At 41.9% G+C, this 21,403-nt stretch overlaps 1 protein-coding gene across 1 annotated transcript in view; it reads right to left on the reverse strand.

Annotated features, from left to right (window-relative positions):
• Positions 1–16,876, reverse strand: part of LOC134451589 (voltage-dependent R-type calcium channel subunit alpha-1E) — a 267,141-nt gene extending 250,265 nt beyond the window's left edge. The window contains exon 1 of the mRNA XM_063202094.1: positions 16,717–16,876. The gene's annotated coding sequence lies outside the window, so the exon portion shown is untranslated. The remainder of the gene's footprint in view (positions 1–16,716) is intronic.
• Positions 16,877–21,403: the final 4,527 nt, after the last annotated feature.

Genomic DNA, 21,403 nt, shown 5'->3' on the forward strand with positions numbered 1-21,403 from the left:
AATGTGGATATGCTATGTAGGCCTGGAGAAAGAGGTTCACTCTCTCCAGCAGTTCAAAACCATCGTCAGGTTATGCTTCGGAAGCATATCGGGTTTTTTTCCGACAAAAACGAAGCGCCATAAAGTCACAGTCAAGTTTCTAGGCTATAGGCCAGCACAGCAGCGTTAATAAACTCCAAAAAAGTAATGTGACATAGGCTACCCTAATAATGACAATCTTACTGTGCAAACTGGGGCAATAAAAACAGTCGGTGGTGGTGGTAGTGCGCGATAGCTCTGTGATGGGGAGGGGGATTCTTTTGGCTACATCTAGCCTACCCAACTCAGGACTCTGGATCCAACCGAGAATCTCCACAATGAGGGAAACACATCGAAAATATAAAATTAAATATGCTATATGCACAAATAGAGTTTATATCAATCAGACATTCTATTAGGTTAACAATGTTATTTTGAAACCCAATGAAGTGCCACATAGCCTAATAACGGTCTGGCACACCCTCATGGCGCTGCTGCAGCGCATTGACATGGAGGAAACCTACAAAAAAATATTATTATTTTAAATAATAAAATGGTTCAGACTGTATCTGGTGGATACTGCCACTGTTTAAGGCCATTTAACTTGTGGAAATTTAGCCTATAGGTCTGGAAAGGTGTTACAATATTAGAATCTGGCCTATTCTCTGCGGTGCTTAGTATGTGTGTAGAACGCGGCGACTCCCTCTATCTACGTCGGATTCTAAATGTTTGTTTAAAAGAAGCCGCCGTTATTTTGACAAAGTTTTCTGAAAATGTTGTTTATGCAATAATTCGGTATTTGACATATATCACATCTACATTTATGTATTGAGGTTCTTAAAATGAGATTTAGTGGTGTTTAACCTGCAAGTTACACTTTAAGTTTAGGGTTAAGGTTAGGGTTAAGGTTAGGGACAATGTTGGAGGAAGGGAGACATGGCATGAAGCTGACACAACGACAGCGCTCCCCTCCCGGAATGCACGCTGCTCGGGTGGTCTCTCTCGCTCACTCGCTCTCTTTCGCCCTCTCTCTCACCCACTCTCGATGACCGTGTGCGTTGCCCAACTACGAAAAATGAGGCTATATCGTAGCGGCACCACGAAGCATACAGTTGATTTTCCCCAAGACTGGGCTCCCAGAGAGAGGGTTGTCTGTGAGTTTGTTCGGTAACACTTTACTTGACAATGGTGTCATACGTATGTCGTAACAGTGTCATAAGAGTGTAGTAACTCAAGCATGTGTCATGAACATTATGTCAATGTTATAAACATGTTATGACTGTTGTCATTAAGTGACTTTCGGTTATGGTAACTAATGACAGCCTAAACAATGTCAACTTTTCATGACCATACAACGTTTCTGACATTGACTTCAATTACATCTCATTTTGATTGCAATTGATATCTACTACACTACTGTTTGCGCTGATGTGTATGTGCGTGTGTACTCTACTTAACCCTGTGTTGATGTACATTTACATCAAAAAGAAATACACACAAATACTAACCCTACTTAGCATCTGCACTTCCTGTGCACTTTGCTCTACTAGAGATATCATCTATAATTATGTCCTCGATTGTAAGCGTCTGCCAAATGCAATGTAATGTAATAATTGGCATCATGTTTATGACCAGTCCATGACTGTGTCAAGAAGAAGAAGAAGAAGAAGAAGAAGAAGAAGAAGGAGAAGAAGAAGAAGAAGAGTTATATTTATTAATCCCGAAGGAAATTTAGGTGTCTAGTAGCATACATACAAAAAAAAAGATTATTTCACATGAAACATTCAGATATAAAAAGTCTTTCATTGCAATAGTTGTTACTGTTCAGTTCAGTTCAGTTATGGTTTATTTGAGTAGGGACAAATACACATCATGTAGGCTGTACAACAAACAGATAAGAATCATAGCATTTGTAGCCATAGGCTAATTTCCAATGCCCGTCCCTAGAAGGGCTTTTAAAGTAAAATATAAAAAACTGTTTTAATGTTGTTTTAAAATACAACCTATCCATTCATCCAAGCATTCATTCAATCTAAGAAGACAGGCAATATACATACACATACCTGATCCTATATTAATGTACAGTCACTCGTTCATTCATCCACTAATTAATCAATTTGATAAAACATGTACAATAGCACCCCCCCACCCCTTACACACATAGTCAACTGCCACCCACCTCCCTCCCTCACACACACACACACACACACACACTCAACTGCACCTCCTCCATCACCACACACACACACACACACACACACACACACACACACACACACACACACACACACACACACACACACACACACACAACACTCTGAATTGCAGCCCATCCCACCCCCCCCCCCCCCCCCCCCCCCCACACACACACACACACACAGACGCACACACACACTTCCATCAAATCTTCACACACATAGAATCACACATGATTACATATCTGGTTGTTTTTTAGAAATTCCTTCATCTGACACCTGAACGACCCATGACTGTGATTGGCCTTGAATTCTGGGGGCAAACTATTCCATAAATTAAGACCTTTAATTAAAAACGAGGACTGACCAAAGGATGTTTTACGGTGGGGTATTCTACAGTTCCCTGCTACAGCCCCCCTGGTAGACCTCCCAACTGCCTGTATAGGTTGGGTTAGGTCACAGAGCACTTGAGGGGCTTGACCATGCAGGCATTTATATATCAGGTTGATATTTGACAAAGCAATATAATTATCAAAGCTCATCATGTTCAGATCCCGCTGAACATCGCAGTGATGAGCTCTAATTGGCCTTTTAGCTAGAATTTTTAAAGCACGATTGTACAGTCTCTCCAGTGGTCTTGTTGCTGTGAGACCTGCCTGTGACCATGCAGTTATACAAGGTGAGAGAGAATCATTGAATGCAGATATATATTTGCTGCTTCAAATGATAAACAATCTCTAATTAGTCTATAAGTGCATACGTTCAATCTAACTGTTTTGCTGATCTTCTGTATATGTTTATCAAATCTAAGATGTTCATCCAATATCAGGCCAAGGTATTTAACCTCTGTAACCTGATTTATTGGTTTGTCAAGGATACTAATGTTTAAGATTGTGGACGTGGTGCACCTCCCAGAGGAAAAACACATTGACACTGTTTTACTTACATTGAGTGCTAGACATGACCTGTTCAGCCAGTGAGCTACAGTCTCCAGTTATTCATTTATTTTTTGCGAGACTGCTGCCGCTGTTTTACCATAAGCATATAAAACAGCATCGTCTGCATACATTTGAAAACCTGCGTCTGGACAGGAGTCAGGGAGATCATTTATGAACATACTGAAGAGTATCGGTCCCAATACCGAACCCTGCGGAATGCCCGTTTTAACTTTTTGTAGTGATGACTTTGTATTGCCGATGGCAACACATTGTTCACGGTTTGTGAGATATGATTGGAACCAGGCCACTGTCCTTTCTGTTAAATTATAGTTAATACGTTTAGATATTAGAATGTTATGATTAACAGTGTCAAATGCTTTTCTCAAATCTAAAAATACTGCCCCTACCAGGTTTCCTTTGTCTATGTAAGATTTAAATTGAGAAAGCAGTTAGCGCTCTGTGGAGAATTTTGCTCTAAAACCAAATTGTAATGGGTGTAAATGTTTGTTGCCCTCTAGGTGTTCCATCAGTTGTGTGGCAACTGCCTTTTCCAGGACCTTGGATAGGGCAGGCAGGATGCTGATGGGCCGATAGTTGGTTACTTGGTCCTTAGCACCACATTTAAATATTGGGGCAACCTTAGCTTGTTTCCACGCTTCAGGGAATATCCCACTTGTTATAGAGGTGTTAACCAGGTGGGTCAACGGGTCAGCGAATGCATCAATATGTGTTTTTAAAAAAGCTATATCTAAATTAAAAAAGATCTTTGGAGTAGGTCGTTTTTAGCTTTTTAATTATTTGTACTACTTGACTTTTTGATACTTGTTTAAGTTCTAACATATGGCCCGTATGTGCAGCCATAGTCGGGCCAGACCAGCCACTTGTGTTAAAAGTGCTGGCTATATCCTCAACTGATTTAATAAAGTAATTGTTCAGCGCTTGCGCAATTCCTCCACTGTCTGTTATTGTTTCGTTCTCTGTTTTTAGTTCGTGTATGATATTTTGAGCTTTTTGTGGTTGTATTAAGTTTTTCAATTGTTTCCAGATAAGCAAACTATTGCCCTTTGCCTCCTTTAAGAGTGTGACGTAATATGTTGCTTTCGCTGAGCGCAGTTCTCTAGTGACTCGGTTGCGGAGTCCTTTATATTGAGCGAGAGCAGTGTTTGTCCGACTCTTTAGACAGTTCTTCAGCGCAAAGTCACGTTGTTTCATAAGCTGTCTAATTGATGAGTCCACCCACGGAAGGGATTTTTTTCTTTTGGATCTTTTGGCAGGCTTGATTGTTGGAGAAGGGATGGAAGGGGGATGGAAGGGGGGCATGGAGGGGGGTGGGGGGTGGGATGAGGGGTTTATGCGGTCCAGTCACCAATAACAATCTCTTTCATTGTGTTCTTCTGAGTTGTTGAGTTAAATAGCTGGATGACAAAGGTCTTACACAGCCTATCAGTCTTGCAGGGAATGGCGAGGAATCTGTGGCTGAACAGACTTCGCTGGTTGGCAAAGACTGAGTGCAAGGGGTGATGGTCATTGTCCATTATGGAGTCCAATCTGCCCAATGTCCTCTTTTCAGCTGTGGTACTAAGAGCCTCCACTTCTGTACCAACAACAGAGCCTGCTTTCCTCACTAGCTTGTCCAGACGTCCAGCATCCCTCTTCCTAATGCTCCCGCCCCAGCATGCCACAGCATATGAAAGCACACTAGCCATGACAGACTGGTAAAACATCTGGAGTCTGTTGCAGACATTAAATGATCTTAGCTTCCTCAGAAAGTAAAGCCTGCTCTGTCCTTTCTTGTAGACTGCATGTGAATTAACTGACCAGTCCAGTTTACTATCCAGATGTACCCCCAGATATTAGTAGGTGCAGACTGTCTCCACTGTCTCCCTCTCAATAGAGACAGGCGCAAGGGGTGGGGTTGTTCGCTGGAAATTAACCACCATTTCCTTTGTTTTGGTGGTGTTCAGCTGCAACTGATTGGTCCTACACCATGTAACAAAGTCCTCCACCAGTCCCCTGTACTCCCCCTCCTGCCCATCTTTAATACATCCAACAATGGCAGTGTCATCTGAGAATTTCTGCATGTGGCAGGTCACAGAATTGTAGCTAAAGTCAGTGGTGTACAGGTTGAACAAAACCGGGGAGAGCACCGTTCCTTGTGGAGCTCCAGTGCTACTGATCACAGTCTCTGATGTTAAGTTACCCAGTCTGACAAACTGGGGCCTTTCTGTGAGATAGTCAGTAATCCAGGTAATAAGCCCTGTTCCTACTCCCATTTGCAATAGTTTGTCTCTTAACAGAAGTGGCTGAATAGTGTTAAAGGCACTGGAAAAATCAAAGAACATAATCCTCACCGCACTGCCTCCTTTGTCCAGGTGAGAGTGTACCCTATGTAGAAGATACAAGAGAGCATCCTCTACTCCCACACTGTCCTGATAGGCAAACTGGAGGGGATCCAGTGCATGGCAGACCTGTGGCTTGAGATGGTTAATCAGCAGCACACGTTCAAAGGTTTTCATGAGGTGTGAGGCCATAGGTCTGTAGTCATTTAGTTCTTTTGGGTGTGGCTTTTTGGGTACTGGTATAAGGCATGATGTCTTCCACAGTGACGGGACCTTGCCTAGCTGTAGGCTCTCATTGAATAGGTGTTGAAGAGGCTCAGCTAACTCCACTGCACAGGTCTTCAGCAGTCTAGCACAGACGCCGTCTGGGCCTGCTGCCTTGGGTTTTAGTCTGCACAGGGCTCCTCTCACCTGATCAGCAGTGACCCTGAGGGTTGGGTGGACGGGGTCAATTGATGAACCAGTGGATGTGGTTGGTTGGTGGTAGTGCTGGTTGGTTGCTCGATTGATTCCCAAGGTAGAGCAAGACAGGTTGGTGTGGAGTGTAGAGTATGCAGGGTTGGTAGACAGCAGTGGGGACTGGGAAAATGTTGTTGTCCATAGGGCTGGGTGGCGGAATGTTGGGGGGTGAGATGAGGAGAGAGAAAGGATGGAAGGGTTGAGAGTGAAGGGATGGTAGTCAGAGGTGGTGGCTGGGGATGTGTGTTGTCCATAGGATGGGGCGGAGGGAAAGTGGGGCTGAGGAGAGGAGAGATAGGTGGGACATTGGGTAGCTGTGGGGGGTGGGATGATGAGATGGCAGACAGAGAGTAGTCCATGTCAGAGGCAGGTGGGGAAGGTACTTGGGGAGTGACACTTAAACTCTCACTGTCCATGTCACTACTAGAAGTCACCCCAAAGCCAGGGTTATTGTCACACATGTTATAAAAACAGTTAAGCTCGTTGGCTCTAGAGGAGTCACCATCAGTCATGACACTGTTTTGACACTATTATGACACTTTCATATCAAGTGTTACTCTTCTTCTAACATACTAGTGTGTTAGGTAAGGGTTAACGTTCGGCGAGAAGGTCGCTACCGTGGAATAGCAGCACGACAGAGAGAATCTTTAGACCCCGACGCGGAGCGGAGGGGTCTTGTTCTCTCTGAAGTGCTGCTATTCCACAAAGCGACCGACTCGCCGAAAGTTAACCCGCTTATTATATGGATATACTTAAATGATTCACACATGGCGGGGACATTTCTTTAGGCCTATTTAATGTTAAGATTGTTGCTGCGCAAAACAAAACAGTGCCGTTGTGGAACACCGCTAGGCAACAGCTAGGTAGCCAGGACAACAGGTGTTGTCTATCACAGCAGCTGATTAGAGTCTTGTTGAAAAGTCGCTTTAGCAGTGAAAAGTCTTGTTGCCATTGACAGCGGTCTGTTATAGACCAACGCGTCCGTTATCGAAAAATAACAGACGTGCGAACGTTGGGGAGCCCCATTGAAATGAATGGAGCATTCGACCGATGACGTCACACCATATAATAATGTGTGTTAGTGTGTACTAGTGTGTTAGTGTGTGCTTGTGAGTGTCCTGATGTGTTCTATTGTATACACTGCAAGTGTGTAAGTATGGACAGGAGTGACCAATTCTGAGCCACTTAACCACTGAACTGCAAATAGTGAGTTGGACAACGACTCTCTATTGCCTTTCAGAAGTCTGTCCACTCTGCTTGATCTGTTTGGAGGGACAAGAATGTTATCTGGCCACTGAATGTGGTGTGGAAAGCTGCAATCTCACCCTCTGCTACTGTGTGAGTGTGAGTGTGAGTGTGAGTTTACTTGACTCGACTTGAAAGCGTTAATGTTCTTAAAAAGGTAATTTGTCTTACAGCACAGCAGAATGACATAAAAACAAATAGGCCTAGAATAAAAAACGCACATACCGTACAAAGACAATAGATAGCTAGACATCTAAGCTAATATGTAAATAAATACGTAAATAAATGTGTGTGTGTGTGTGTGTGTGTGTGTGTGTGTGTGTGTGTGTGTGTGTGTGTGTGTGTGTGTGTGTGTGTGTGTGTGTGTGTGTGCGCACATGCGTGCGTGTGAGAGAGGGAGAGAGAGAGAGGTTAAGAGGCAAACTCATTGGGCACACACAACAATAACTTTGTTACCATGTTCTCACCCATACCGACCCCACCCTATGCAGCGGTGAGCACACACACTTTTAACTTCTCAATCAACCACTAATCAAAACATCTCCTCATCCTCACCTACCCTGAGGATGCAACACCACAAAACCACCCATCGACCCACACGCACGCACACATGCACATACACAGACACAGACACAGACACAGACACGCACACACATCCCCACTGAAGACAGAGGATGGAGCCATCCAGCACTCAATGACTTCCAATAGATACAGTAAGTCAATTAAAGGCTAAATTTTGAGGAAATTTACCGCCCACACACACACATCCACAACTCTGTCTCCATACAGAGCCTACTTCCTCTAGTCTCTGCACTGGAGACAGGAGTGGCTGAGTGACTGACAACATGTTCAATTGTAAGAGTTCAAACAACCAGACTTATTGTTACTTCTTCTCTGATAATACCAAGTAATGCAGATAATTCACAGTAGTACCTTTCAAAATATCCAAGGATACTGTAACAATACAATCGTAATAAAAGTAAACAAACAAAAACATGTAATAAAGCGATTGTTTCGTGATGGACAGAGTTCGGAGATGGCTTTGAGTTGGGAGGACGCTGTTTTGCTGACATGGTCTGTGTGGGAAAGTGCCGAATGAATGATGACAACAAGGTTTTTTCAAAGGTGGTGGCAGTGAAATTTCCCAGAATGGGCAGCAGTAGCCTAATGATTAGGGAGTGAGGTGCCCTTGAGCAAGGCACCTAACCCCACCTAACCTCCAGGGACTGTAATCTATGCCCTGTAAATAACTCTAAGTTGCTTTGCATAGAAGTGCCAGCTAAATGTAATGTAAAAGAATGACACCCCCCCCCCCCCAATTCTGCTTACAACGGCACATGGTTACAAATTATGTTGCTTTGGTGTCATATGAGTCATATTTAGAATGAAATATGTATGCATTTATATTATTACATAAATTAATTTCTTGTGTAATTAAGGATGCCAATAAAGGGATTCAAATGGGCCTACAGCCCTGACTGGTCTTCATCATGATTATTTAATACTCTCCACCCTCTTTAATAATCTTCATGTTAATGTCACACGATAAGCCATATATCTATTACTATTATACAGCAGTTTGAGCACACACTAAGCCATATATCAACTAGTCTACATCCATTTGAGTACACACTAAGCCATATATCAATTAATATTTAGTCACTTGGTTGGCAGTTAATAAACCACATAAATTATTATACCTAGTCATTTGGTCCATACTAAACATATATCAATTACAATTTTGCTCACACAAACCCAAACCGGAAAGGATCTCAAAACGGTACACTTTCGACTCTCACATATTCGCATTCTGGGAACAATGTCAGATACAGTTTTCTAGAAAAACAGTAGCAGTGTCACCTGTGATAACAAACTACCTCAATGTAACTAAGCTTGGTAGGCCTATGGGTTTAAAATGTATTACTGTCAACCAAGAGCTAATTTTCTAAACTTAAATACTGTTTTAATAACCGTGTTGCTAGACCACCGTTGTGAAGGAGGAGTAGGCCTAGTACTGTATATCCACCACCAACAACAAAACAACACGAATTGAAGAAATTGACTTCATGGTTGAATTTATGAGTTGCATGTATTGCTTGCCTTCTACGCTTCCTGTAAATAGCGTTGGCTTGCTCCCTTTAGTACCTGCTCTCTGGGCACAGTCATAAAAGTCACCTTAAATCACTGAAGGAGAAAAGAAACAAAGACCACCATACAACCTTTATTGGAGCCACGTTGATGTTCAATGATGCTTATCTCTGGTCTGGCCACAGTTGGCCTCCTGCTACAATCATGGCTATCTGTGCTGCGTGTCAGCTATGGACACAGCACTGCAAGTCGGTTCCATATTACCTACTGTGCTTATTTAACATAGCCAACTTCACTACATTAAGTGGTGTACAGTGTACAATGGTGCATGCTCTCCATTCTCAAATCAGAAGACATACCATACCGGTACTCTAAGGTGAAATGGAAAACACTGTACAAGAATGGTGGCAAGCTCTGCTATCAACTCAGCACTATCAAAAATAATCTCTGCTATGTTCATAGCACTAGTATACAATGATGGCTATCTTTTAAGCATCTGTGACCTAATGGTGGTTAAAGGTACACTGTGCTAGCCAGGCTGCGCCCTCCTAGTGACGCAACACCTTCGGCGGCGTTGATCGCGATTGCAAGTCTATGATAATCAGGCAAACACTGTGCAGGAAATGGTCGAAAAAGGTTACTGCAACTATGCTGATCATTGAAACTGGGTTGCCTATTGACAAATTTGGTCTTTTTGTGAAAGTTTACTAAGTAATAAACTTCAATTTTCTAATATGGCCCAAGTACAGTCATTTTTGCAGCTAAAAATGCCTATTTCTGGAAATTCAAAATGGCGGACCATGGAGAAGATGGTGGTAAGTATTCATGAATAAGGTAACATTAGTGAATGAGTAGCATGGATTCTGGAAATAAACAACTAAAAATCTCACACAGTGTCCCTTTAAGGGGTTGGTCTTGGGATCAGAGGATCAACAGGCAGGTTCAATCAAAGATTTCCAATGAGGTAACCAAGCTAAAGCATACTACGCATTACCAATGCAACAGGGTGGGATCAATCCTGGTCTCCTAATTGGATGTGAATTTCCCATCGAAATCCATTTATTCTAAAGCCCCGGGTGTGGTAGCCATATGATGGTAGCAGGTCAGAACCTTACATCAAATTGATTCCAGAGGAAACTCCTCATGAATTGTCTCTGGTTCAATACCACGGCAGAAGGAGCTGGTTTCTGGCTGTGCAGCTATTGCACGAGGCATCTAATCCCACATTGCCCCAGTGACTGTACCCTGCAGCTAAATAAGTAGTTTTCAATAAAAGTGTCCAGCAAATGTAATGTAGTCTCTATCAGCAACGGACACAGCATTAACAATGATGACTGCCCCTGCCATGGATTCATTTGCAGTTTGCACTCACTTGGATTTCCAATTAGCACCTCCACAAATAGACGAGTCCTCCACAACTTAAGCAATAAAGCACAGCAACGACTTCAATAATGAATGGCAGAAAGCCCACAGGTCTGAACAAGAACTTCACTTACACAAACTACAAAACAGACAAGAGTGGCACACTAAACACTGTATTTTTCCCAAAATGTCTGTGCTGTAGAGCAACGAGGGGTGTTGAGGCATAACAAAAGAGGACGGAAGTAGGGACTGCGGTGAATACTGTCAGGCAGAAGGTGAGTTGGTTTGTTGAGGTGTGTGAAAGTATGAATAAGCCACACTGACAGCCATGGGCTGGAGATAAAAGCATGGCTGTGAACTTGGACAGCTATGTGCCCCAGACACAGACTCAGACAAAGGCAGACCCTGAAATGTTCTTTCACTCACTATTGGGGCATATAAAAGCAATATAACTCACAACCTACAGTATAGTGCACTGTGCAGTATATGTTCTAAAAGATATATTCAAAAAACTTACATTGGCTATACAAATTATCTAAACTTACTGTATGTGGAAAAGAGGTAATTGGCCACTTGTATTAAGTCAATTGAAGCAGGGAGCAGGCTTCAATCAGAGTTTGGTTGTACACTGAAGAAGGCACACGCCGAAACGTGCACAATTAAAAGACACTTGATGGAAGGTGTGCCCCTTTTTTCTTTAATCCATACATAGCCTTATACATATGAGGATATTTTGATAAATGAACCTTTTTCTTCCCTACATTTACCAAAATATCTTCACTCACAAGATTGGTAAAATCCGCAAAAATATGCTGCCGAGAGCTGTCATAGATAAGTACTTTAAAAAGTAAACATGAAAAATCTAACAAACATATGCTTCTGTAAATTACCAGTAGATACACCAGTAGAATAGCCAATTACCAGTAGAAGTCTAAAGCAACCACAACAGTTTCAGTTTGGTAACTGGACAAGCAAGGTACAGTAATGACTTCTGTATTCATCACAAAATCCCTCAAGTCTAAATATTGATTCCATGGCTGATTAAGGCCTATGGAGTCTAGGCGTTTTTTGTTATTGAGTCTTTATGACAACACTATTCACTATAATATCAGGAAGTGAGAGAGGAGCACATCCTCATCTCATCTCATCTCATGTCATCTGTTCTGATCCGATCTCATCTCATATCATCTTCATCTCATATCATCTTCATCTCACCCTCATCTCATATCATCTTCATCTCATATCATCTTCATCTTCATCTTCATCTCACCCTCATCTCATATCATCTTCATCTGATCTCATCCCATCTCATATCATCTCATTTTCAGCATCCCTTCCTCGCCCCTGGTGCCAGTCTGGGAGATTTGAATCCACAATTTGAACATTTGAACATTTTTACATTTTTAATGCTATTATATAATTTAGAACTAGGTGCTACCTGGGCACATCATCAGTGGGTTCATCACTGATGATGTTCTGTCCAAGTAGCACCTAGTGCTGTATTCAAGAACAGGACAGATGAGCATTGTAGTGTACACATTCTGGACACAACTGTGAAAGCAGGGTCATTGAGCTTGAATCCCTCTACACATCCATGCCACGAGGCATACTCTAGCATGCTCTACCTTTTGGTAATGTGGTAATCTATCCAAGCCACCATCACACACTGTGATGAATGTCTTCAATGCTGGTTGAAAATGTGAATTAACGCAATAATACATGAAAATGGGGCACCACTGGCAAGAAAGTGAGAGACTGTAATTGTTTCACTCTAATTATTATTAATAATAACACTTTATCCTCAAAATGCCCCCCTTCCAATGCTGGACCGTTTGATTCCTCCTAACTCCCCCTGGCAGTGTCCCTGCATATCCCTCCACAAAAATCTAAAATTTATGTCACATCTCAGTGAATAGCTGATACATAACCAGAGAAAGCCTAAGAGATAGAGAAAGCAAACAGAACAGCCCGCAGAGAGAGAGAGAGAGAGAGAGAGAGAGAGAGAGAGAGAGAGAGAGAGAGAGAGAGAGAGAGAGAGAGAGAGAGAGAGAGAGCGGGAGATGGAGATGGAGAAGGAGAAGGAGAAGGAGAAGGAGAGGGATGCAGAGAGAGAGAAGGAAAGGGACGCGAGAGAAGAGGACAGGGGAGAGATTCATTGAAAAGAGGAGAGAGAGAGAGAGAGAGAGAGAGAGAGAGAGAGAGCATAGGGTCATTCCATGTCAATTCACATGATTCCCTAGAATCTCCCCACATGACCCTCTCCGATTTACCCGATATCTCACATACAGGTACCTTTTGATGTCAATTGAAAGAATACCAAGTATTAGCACCCTACGTCCAACGGTTGCGGAGATGAAGCCCTCCAAAGTTGGGGTACCATGCCCACTTTTCAAGCCTGTGAATTGCATACAAAATTTACAAGCAGATTTGAACACCTCTGGTTTTAGTTTGAAGGAAGATACAGGGCAAAAAATCACTATGGCCCCTCAATATGACCTAGTCTACCAGATGATGTACTTACAAATGGCATGCCTTGATTATTTTTGGCTATATTAAGCCTTAAAAACTGAATTTGTGAAACGCATATTGAAGAGTCTTGCCATTTTGGGGTTCCAGATCTTGGAAACTATGTATGTTTTGGGAGTTGTAATTGATTTTCCATCATATTTGGGAACTGTACAGTGTATTCCAAAAAATGTAGGGCGCTCAGACTTTAAAAGATAAAATAGGAGGGACTCAAAAACGGCTTTGGGACAAAATTACCTTACGGTACCCTCTACTTCAGGCCTCAAATTAGCCATGTGGGCACTTGATGACTGGAACGCCCTTTTAACCCCATGTACAGTAGCACTGTATCAAACATTCAAGCTTATAAAAACTTTGTTTTTCAAAGTTCTTCATATTAATCTTGGCCTTCAAAGTATATGTTTTTCTCTATATCTTATCACAGTGTCTGTTTTGTCTGCTGCCATCTGCTGGTCAAAAAAAGTAACAACAGCGTAATGTAAGAAAACAAAAGGGGATGGTAAATCTTGCCCATAATTTACCAATAAAGCACTGTAATTATTATACAGAATGTTGCTATATACTAATTATGATTTTAACAAGCATGATGAATATGTATAGTTTAAATAATTTCCTAAGTGTGACTGCTCAATCATGATGCCAGTCCCAAGGTGGCCTCACCCTGCACTACATTTCTACCAGACATGGGGGTGGGGGTGTCCTGGTGGAAATGTAATCATGATTGAGCATTCTGCATAATGCTCGTTAAAATCATAATTAGCAATATACTGTAGAATTAAAGTGCTTTATTGGTAGCCTAGCGAGCTTAACCCCTAGGGGCCTCAAGATTTCTAGGCTACTTTATTGGTAAATTATGGGCAAGATTTTCCAGCCCTTTTTTTTTTCTTACATTACACTGTTGTTGCATTTTTTGACCAGCAGATGGCAGCAGACAAAACAGACACTGTGATAAGACATAGACAAATACATATACTTTGAAGGCCAAGATTAATATGAAGAACTTTAAAAAACAAAGTTTTTCCATGCTTGAATGTTTGATACAGTGCTACTGTACATGGGGTTAAAAGGGCGTTCCAGTCATCAAGTGCCCACATGGTTAATTTGAGGCCTGAAGTAGAGGGTACCGTAAGGTAATTTTGTCCCAAAGCCGTTTTTGAGTCCCTCCTACTTTATCTTTCAAAGTCTGAGCGCCCTATATTTTTTGGAATACACTGTACAGTTTCCAAATATGATGGAAAATCAATTATAACTCCCAAAGCATACATAGTTTCCAAGATCTAGAACCCCAAAATGGCAAGACTCTTCAACATGCGTTTCACAAATTCAGTTTTTAAGGCTTAATATAGCCAAAAATAATCAATGCATGCCATTTGTAAGCACATCATCTGGTAGACCGGATCATATTGAGGGGCCATGGTGATTTGTAGGCCTGTATCTTCCTTCAAACTAAAACCAGAGGTGTCAAAATCTGCTTGTAAATTTTGTATGCAATTCACAGGCTTGAAAAGTGGGCATGGCACCCCAACTTTGGAGGGCTTCATCTCCGCAACCGTTGGACGTAGGGTGCTAATACTTGGTATTCTTTCAATTGACATCAAAAGGTACCTGCATGTGAGATATCAGGTAAATCGGAGAGGGTCATGTGGGGAAGGCGTGTGAATTGACATGGAATGACCCGATAGAGAGAGAGAAAGTAATGGCTGTTTAATTATGCTCTCATCAATGACTATCCACAGTGAGAGTACTAATGTCCTACTCTCTCCCACACACTGAAGCTCTGCTCTGCCTCCTTTAATGCACTTCTCTTCCACCAGAGAAAAAGTAGCTTTTCTTTTCCTCCGCAGCAGACATAATGTGCCAAAGAAGCGTTCTTTCATTCATTCCGGGCTCCAGTGTAAGTCACAGTCATCATATTATCTGCTGTGCCCAATACATAATTATGAGACGCCAGCTTCTACAGAACATGGAGACAACTTTGCTGCTGTTGCCGCCGCCGCCGCCATAAGCGCCCACACACTTCCGACTGAGACGCAATGAGAGCAAAATAATGAAGCACAAAAAAACAAATAATAGAGAAAAGAGAAAAAACTACGCTCACTGCGCCAGTTGAGGACCAAGATTTTCTGAATGAACTTCCAACAGTTCTATGAATGGCAAATTTGCATGTGAGGAGTTAGTAGTAGACACCTACTCTACACCTGGGTGACTCAGGATGATGTCTGTCTGTCTGTCTCATTACCCTAGTGGCGGAGGACCAATTTAGATAGTGTATTAGCCTACTCAGACTAACTGTTGGCATGATGGTCAGGATAGAAGCAGGGCTGGCAGCCAGGCAGGGGAAGCAGTGATGACGACGAGTGTATGTGGAGTTTGAGTCATCGTTAGTGATGCCCCAGACAATAGACATTTTTAACAGAGGGATGTCATGTCTCACTGCTACAAAACAAGAGAAACAAAACTTTTCAATAATTCTAAAAATTCCTTATAATACCTACACAGCTTTTTAAGACACCCTGTTTTTCCCCACTGCTTCCTTCTATAGCCAAAGGAATGTGGGATTATATGAATAAATAATACATCACATTAACAATATACCAACTCATTATTTAATAAATGATATATAATACATTGGGATGATGTTGGTTGACCAACCATGTCATCATGATAAATCAATGGCTCTCTCAATCACAACAACAAAGGTAGAAAAATAGTTGTCACTTAGATGGATGACACTTCAACATCATTCCACTTCTTGTAAGCTTAATTAGTCTACTTCCAATGAGCAAAGCAAGAGAGGTCCTATCTTTCTAACCCGGTCTGTTAGGGGGGTGAGGGTGGGAAAGAAATAAAACATGAAATGAATGATAAGTAAATAAGTAGTGGCATATAAGGGATGGAGAGACGATAAATGCCACATTATTAAACAGACTAAATAGCCCACGACTGCCTGCTTTTGAAAAAAAAGAGGAAGCAGCCAACAAGAAGCATAGGCCTACCTATATAGCCTAAAAACTGAGGTAAAATTACAAATTAATAATTAATTAAATGCATTCCAGTCCCCATCTTACTTGTTCCTCTAATCACACATTTCTTAACTGTCTCCAAGCGTCTAGTTACAAACTGATGCAGTAGTCTACAACACGAATTCAGTATTGCTGCATTTAGCTTAGACAGGTAACAGGTTTCCACTTATAAGCATTAGTCTTGCAAGAGTAGCCTTCTCATGGCACGTGCGTTAAAGCGGTCTCGAAAGCAAGAAGTTCATCTTCTCCTGATCTGAGAGCGCGCTCACACTGACACAAAATGCTAATTAACCAAGACCTGTCAAACACAGAACCCACAAACAGACAGGTCACACCATGGCGAAGAGGACTGACCAAACAACATGCCAAATATCACCTCAGAAATACCTAATTGAATGCGAGGTAGGCTACTACGAAGCACTTGTAGCTGCGTAAAATCAGTGAACAGCCGAACGGTGCGGTTCCTGAATGGAGCCAGCATCTCTAACTTCAAATGTTCCCAGAACTGCATCACGTAGGTTACCTAAAAGTGCCGAGTGTCTTCCCATGGCTGTAGTTCGTCTTCGCTCAAAAATGTGACGGTCCTATTTGGCGTGTACTTCCATGTTTCCTTTGCTGGTGTCGACGTGTTTCCAGAAAACAGACTACAAGAACTGAAGTCTTGTTGCGAGATGCGGAATCGCAGAAAACTGCCTCGCAGCACCAAACGGAATCAGACAGGTTCCCGCTCTCAGGCGAAGGGGGTCGCCAAGGCTCTCCAATTAAAACATCATGCATTATTCAATCTTTTTATATTATGGCTGTCGCGGCGTCTGTAATTGTACTGAGTCATAGGATGTTTCAGTAAAATAATGCATTTGTTATATGGATATTAAATGACATCCATAGATCTACTGTATGTAGTCTGTGGCGGTGGTGTTCTGCAGTTTCTTTAGGCTACTTCTAGGGAAATTGCCTAAGAGCCGTAAATCGTATCAATAATGTTAAAGTCAACCACTTTGGTTAATCATTATTGGACCACTTTAAAATGTAAGGAATTAAAATGGTAAATCAAAATCATCACAATTATTATCAAAATTATGATGATTTTGATTTGGGCCTACCATTTTAAGTCCTACCTTTTCATCCTCCTCCTCTTCATCATCATCATAACTGGCATTTCACATTTCATTTAAATGCAATTTGTGTTCAGACAGGTAGGCATACAAGAACTGTAATCTTATTAACAGTCCAGACAGCTAAACAATGTAATATCCAGGGATCGATTAAACTTAATCAAATGGCATACATGTACAGTATTATATAGCCTATTGATCACAGAAATGCAGGGCTGTTTGGCAACGCTTGGGCAAGTGGCCTTGCTGTATATAGCCTACTGGTGGCAGGGCAGTAACCTAATAATTTAGACTACAAGGCTACAAACATAGGCTACAGGCTGCTACACCTACAAGAAAAGGGGCAGGAACATTTGACAGAGAATGTGGTTGTGCATGCAGCTGGCATGAGCATAGTTGTTAAGGTCATCTAGTATGTGTGGCGCCATGCACTACAGCAGCAGGGGGAGGGCGTCACACCGCTCTGGAGTGCACACATCTGCTCTCACTTTAACACATAAAACAAGGTGTAGGAAACCCAGATGGTTGGAAAATAAAGTGTGTCCCTTGTCAGTTGAGCACTCGATTAAGTGATTAGCTTTTTCAATTTGGCGATTAACCCTTTACTGTTGAGATTTGCTACTGCAACTTTATGTAACTTTGCATGAATGCCATGTAGTGTAAATGTTTACAACACAAGAAAGCTGTTAAGTTGTTAAAAGTTGTTAAAAATACAAAGGACACGCATTGTATGCCATCTTGAAGTGACATGTAAAAGGCAGGTATTCTGTAATTTTGGACACGATTTGAGGAAAAACCCAAAAGGTTAACAGCTGATGGAGCGCTGTGGTAGGCCTAATTGGGGCCCCTGTAACAGTAGGCCTACAGCTGTGACGTCATGTGGTGCTTATGTAGATGAGGCTTGGGATTGTGGTGTCTCTGGATCAGTGTTGCCAAAATTGGTGTTTTTTTCCAGCCAATTGGTCTGTTTTCAATGACTGTCTGTGGGTAAAAAGGTTATGGGGGGTCCTTTAGATTTATGTTCATACAAATCAATAGAATTTAGTTTAGATTGAGAGGTTTTTGAGCACATTTTGGGCTGGAGATCCTCTGTCACATCTGGCAACCCTGTTCTGGGTGTGCCAGACACACGACTGGACACCCTGCTTGTCATGGTGGGCAGAGCGAGTGATGCATTGCCAACACGGACCAAATTAGATCCACACCTGCTCTCCGCTGGTAATACACTGAAATCACATTTCTGCACATGGCTTGCCAGACGTGGTATTCCAGTACGGAAAGGTTCACTCAAAGCTGTGTAAATTGTAAATGCGAGCACAGCCTGGGCTATATTGCAAAGAGGTCTAATCCAAGACCTCATAGCAATAAACTCATTATGAATGTTGTAGCCAATCCCACATTTTGTCTATCCAACGATAAGAATAATTTCTGAATGAATGAGCCAATCAGAATCACCCAGTGGGATTTTCCCTAGATGGGCGTCGTCAGAGCCCTTTATAGGAGAGTTGTGGCATTCAGTAGATTCAGTAGATGTAGATTGAAACAGTGCCCGGATGTGGCTATCTATTCTTAGACTACCACAGAACACTACTGCATAACATAACAAGGTCAAATTCAGGAGAAGCAAAAATATTTAATTACCAATAAATATGCACTAGCAATTGGCTTATTTATGATTAATTTGTTAAAATTTGCTGACATTGTGTAAATCTGCGAAATAAGACCACTTCCTGGCACTGCCAGAGCACCATGAGCAGCCCTGAGTCGCCATAACAAAAACTGGAAGATAACGGTTAATGGGATTAGCCTGACTCTCCCTGTAGAACGCTCTGGGTGGCGTTATGGCTCTTCTTCCACCTGTCGTTCTCAGTTGTGTCTTGGGTCGAGTTCAATGTCAGTAAAGATGAGGATCTTAACCAATCACATTCCAGAACTTTTATATGGAGCATCATTCGAAAACGTGTGGCTTGTGGGTGGTTCCCAGATGGTTTCGTGAAGATATAGGCGAAACATTCTGAGCCCCCAGTCTCCTTGGACATGGGACAACTGAGCACTTTGTGCCCCCCACTCTGCCTCCCTATGCCCATGGCCCCATGCATCACTAGTGTGCCTCTTCGGTGCGATCAAAGCGGTCTTGTTTATGTCTTAAGAGCTCCCTCTTGTGGCGATGTGCCTCAATGTCACACCAGGTAATAGCAGCACAATATCAAGGACTTAATTACAGAAACACAGTTTCATACAGATGGATTGTCTCTCAGCTATGCATTTGAATCCATAATTAGCAGATCAAATGGACTGAGTATACCACAGCATGGAGAGCTCGTAGCATCTGCCCAGCTGTTAAAATAATCAGTTGTTTTTTTTGGCCTTTTAGACTTTACTAGTGACAGGACAGTTTGAGAGGGAGAGACAGGAAACATTTGGAAGAGAGACACGGAAGGGACAGCAAAGGACCCGAGCCAGAATCGAACTCAGGTCAGCCACGTCGTAGACGTGTGCCCTACCCTTAAAAGCCAACATTCAGGTTAAATACTACTGTGGACGTTTTTTCTGTGTTTTCAGAGCATGATTTGAATTATATTCAGAATAATTGGGAATTCTGTTTCAAAACTATGAAATGCCTCTTGCTGACTACAATGGCATGCTGCTGCATTCAATGACTTTCCATTTTTATTCCCTTTTTTCATCCGACAGATTATCCGAAATGGCCCTGCTCCAAAAATAGGCTACCTTATATTGTTCCACCCATGACAAATATAAAGTACAAATACTAATGAGGATAGGCCTTCACAGACTGCTCATTTGCCTTACGGGGCAAGTTTTTTGTCACAATATACTGTGGTTGGCATGAAAATCTACAAATGCTTCATGATCAAAAGGATGTGACAATAATTCCCTGATATACAATACACGTATATCCTCCACAGCCTAAGAAGGCACCCGGAAGTTCCACATGCCCCCCCAACACCCCTATCTTCAGCACCTGCCCCCCAAAATGTCTGTGTACGCCACTGCTAATGATCACCCTCTCGTGTAAGACATGTAGATTGCTTACCTTGCTCTGGATTTGGGACACGAGCTGTGAGGGCATTGCCTGCTGACTGTGATATATGCAGCATGGCCTATATGTCACTAGGCTATTAGGTCATGGTTATCAATTTAGCACATTGGTTTCACCAAACCTTTAAGAATATCATTTCATCTATTTATAACCAGGCAGAAGGTCAACATACACATTCATTTGCATACACGTACACCACAAAAAGTATATACATCCCTCTCAAACCCATTCAACTTTGCATCTGCTTGCCCATTATTATATGGACAACACATAGTAGGACTGCACTGTATACATTTATGTGCTATACATTGTATGGTGTTTTTAAATGTTGTCATCCACATTCAAATCCCAGGCTTTGAATTCCATTTATTGAGATCCAGTTTGCATTTTTTAAAGGCCACAAATGTTTTCACCAGTCACACTGAAGTAATTCTGAGAGCTGGATGACATTCCATACTTGCTACAAACACTCCATCTGGTGGTAGCTGTTGTGAATGTCATTCAGACAGTTAGTCTGAGAAGACTCTTCTCTCATTCATCCAACAGTCCTCTCATTCATTCATCCTAGTCAAAAGAGATTAATAGTAGACAGCTAGAATTCTGTTTGCTGTTTGAAAATGAAAGCAGTTCAGATGCCCACAATGAAGCTCCTTTGACCACTCTCAAACATAAAAAAATAGTAGGCCTATTTTGCATGGGTTGATGTCAAGTCCTGTCATGCAAAAATCAATAGACTCCTGTTCCACAATATTTTTTTGTAAAGAGATATACTGTGTACAAAATAGGCAAGACCCTTGTGTATAATGCTGCAACATGGGCAAAAAAGTAAATTGGTAACTCACTATCTGAATGGGGCATAAACACTAACATTCACTTGCATTTCGTTTTGGTCCATTCATTATTTGTTTTTATTAGTGTCCGCAACCATGTCATTTCTTGGTTTGTATGTGTAATTCTCTCATTCTTCTGGCCCTCTATGCCTTTAAAAAAACAGGTCTGAACTCCTTCCACAGCAGAGAACATGGCTATCTACT

This window comes from Engraulis encrasicolus, chromosome 6 (assembly GCF_034702125.1).
Source record: "Engraulis encrasicolus isolate BLACKSEA-1 chromosome 6, IST_EnEncr_1.0, whole genome shotgun sequence".
NCBI classification, from domain to species: domain Eukaryota; kingdom Metazoa; phylum Chordata; class Actinopteri; order Clupeiformes; family Engraulidae; genus Engraulis; species Engraulis encrasicolus.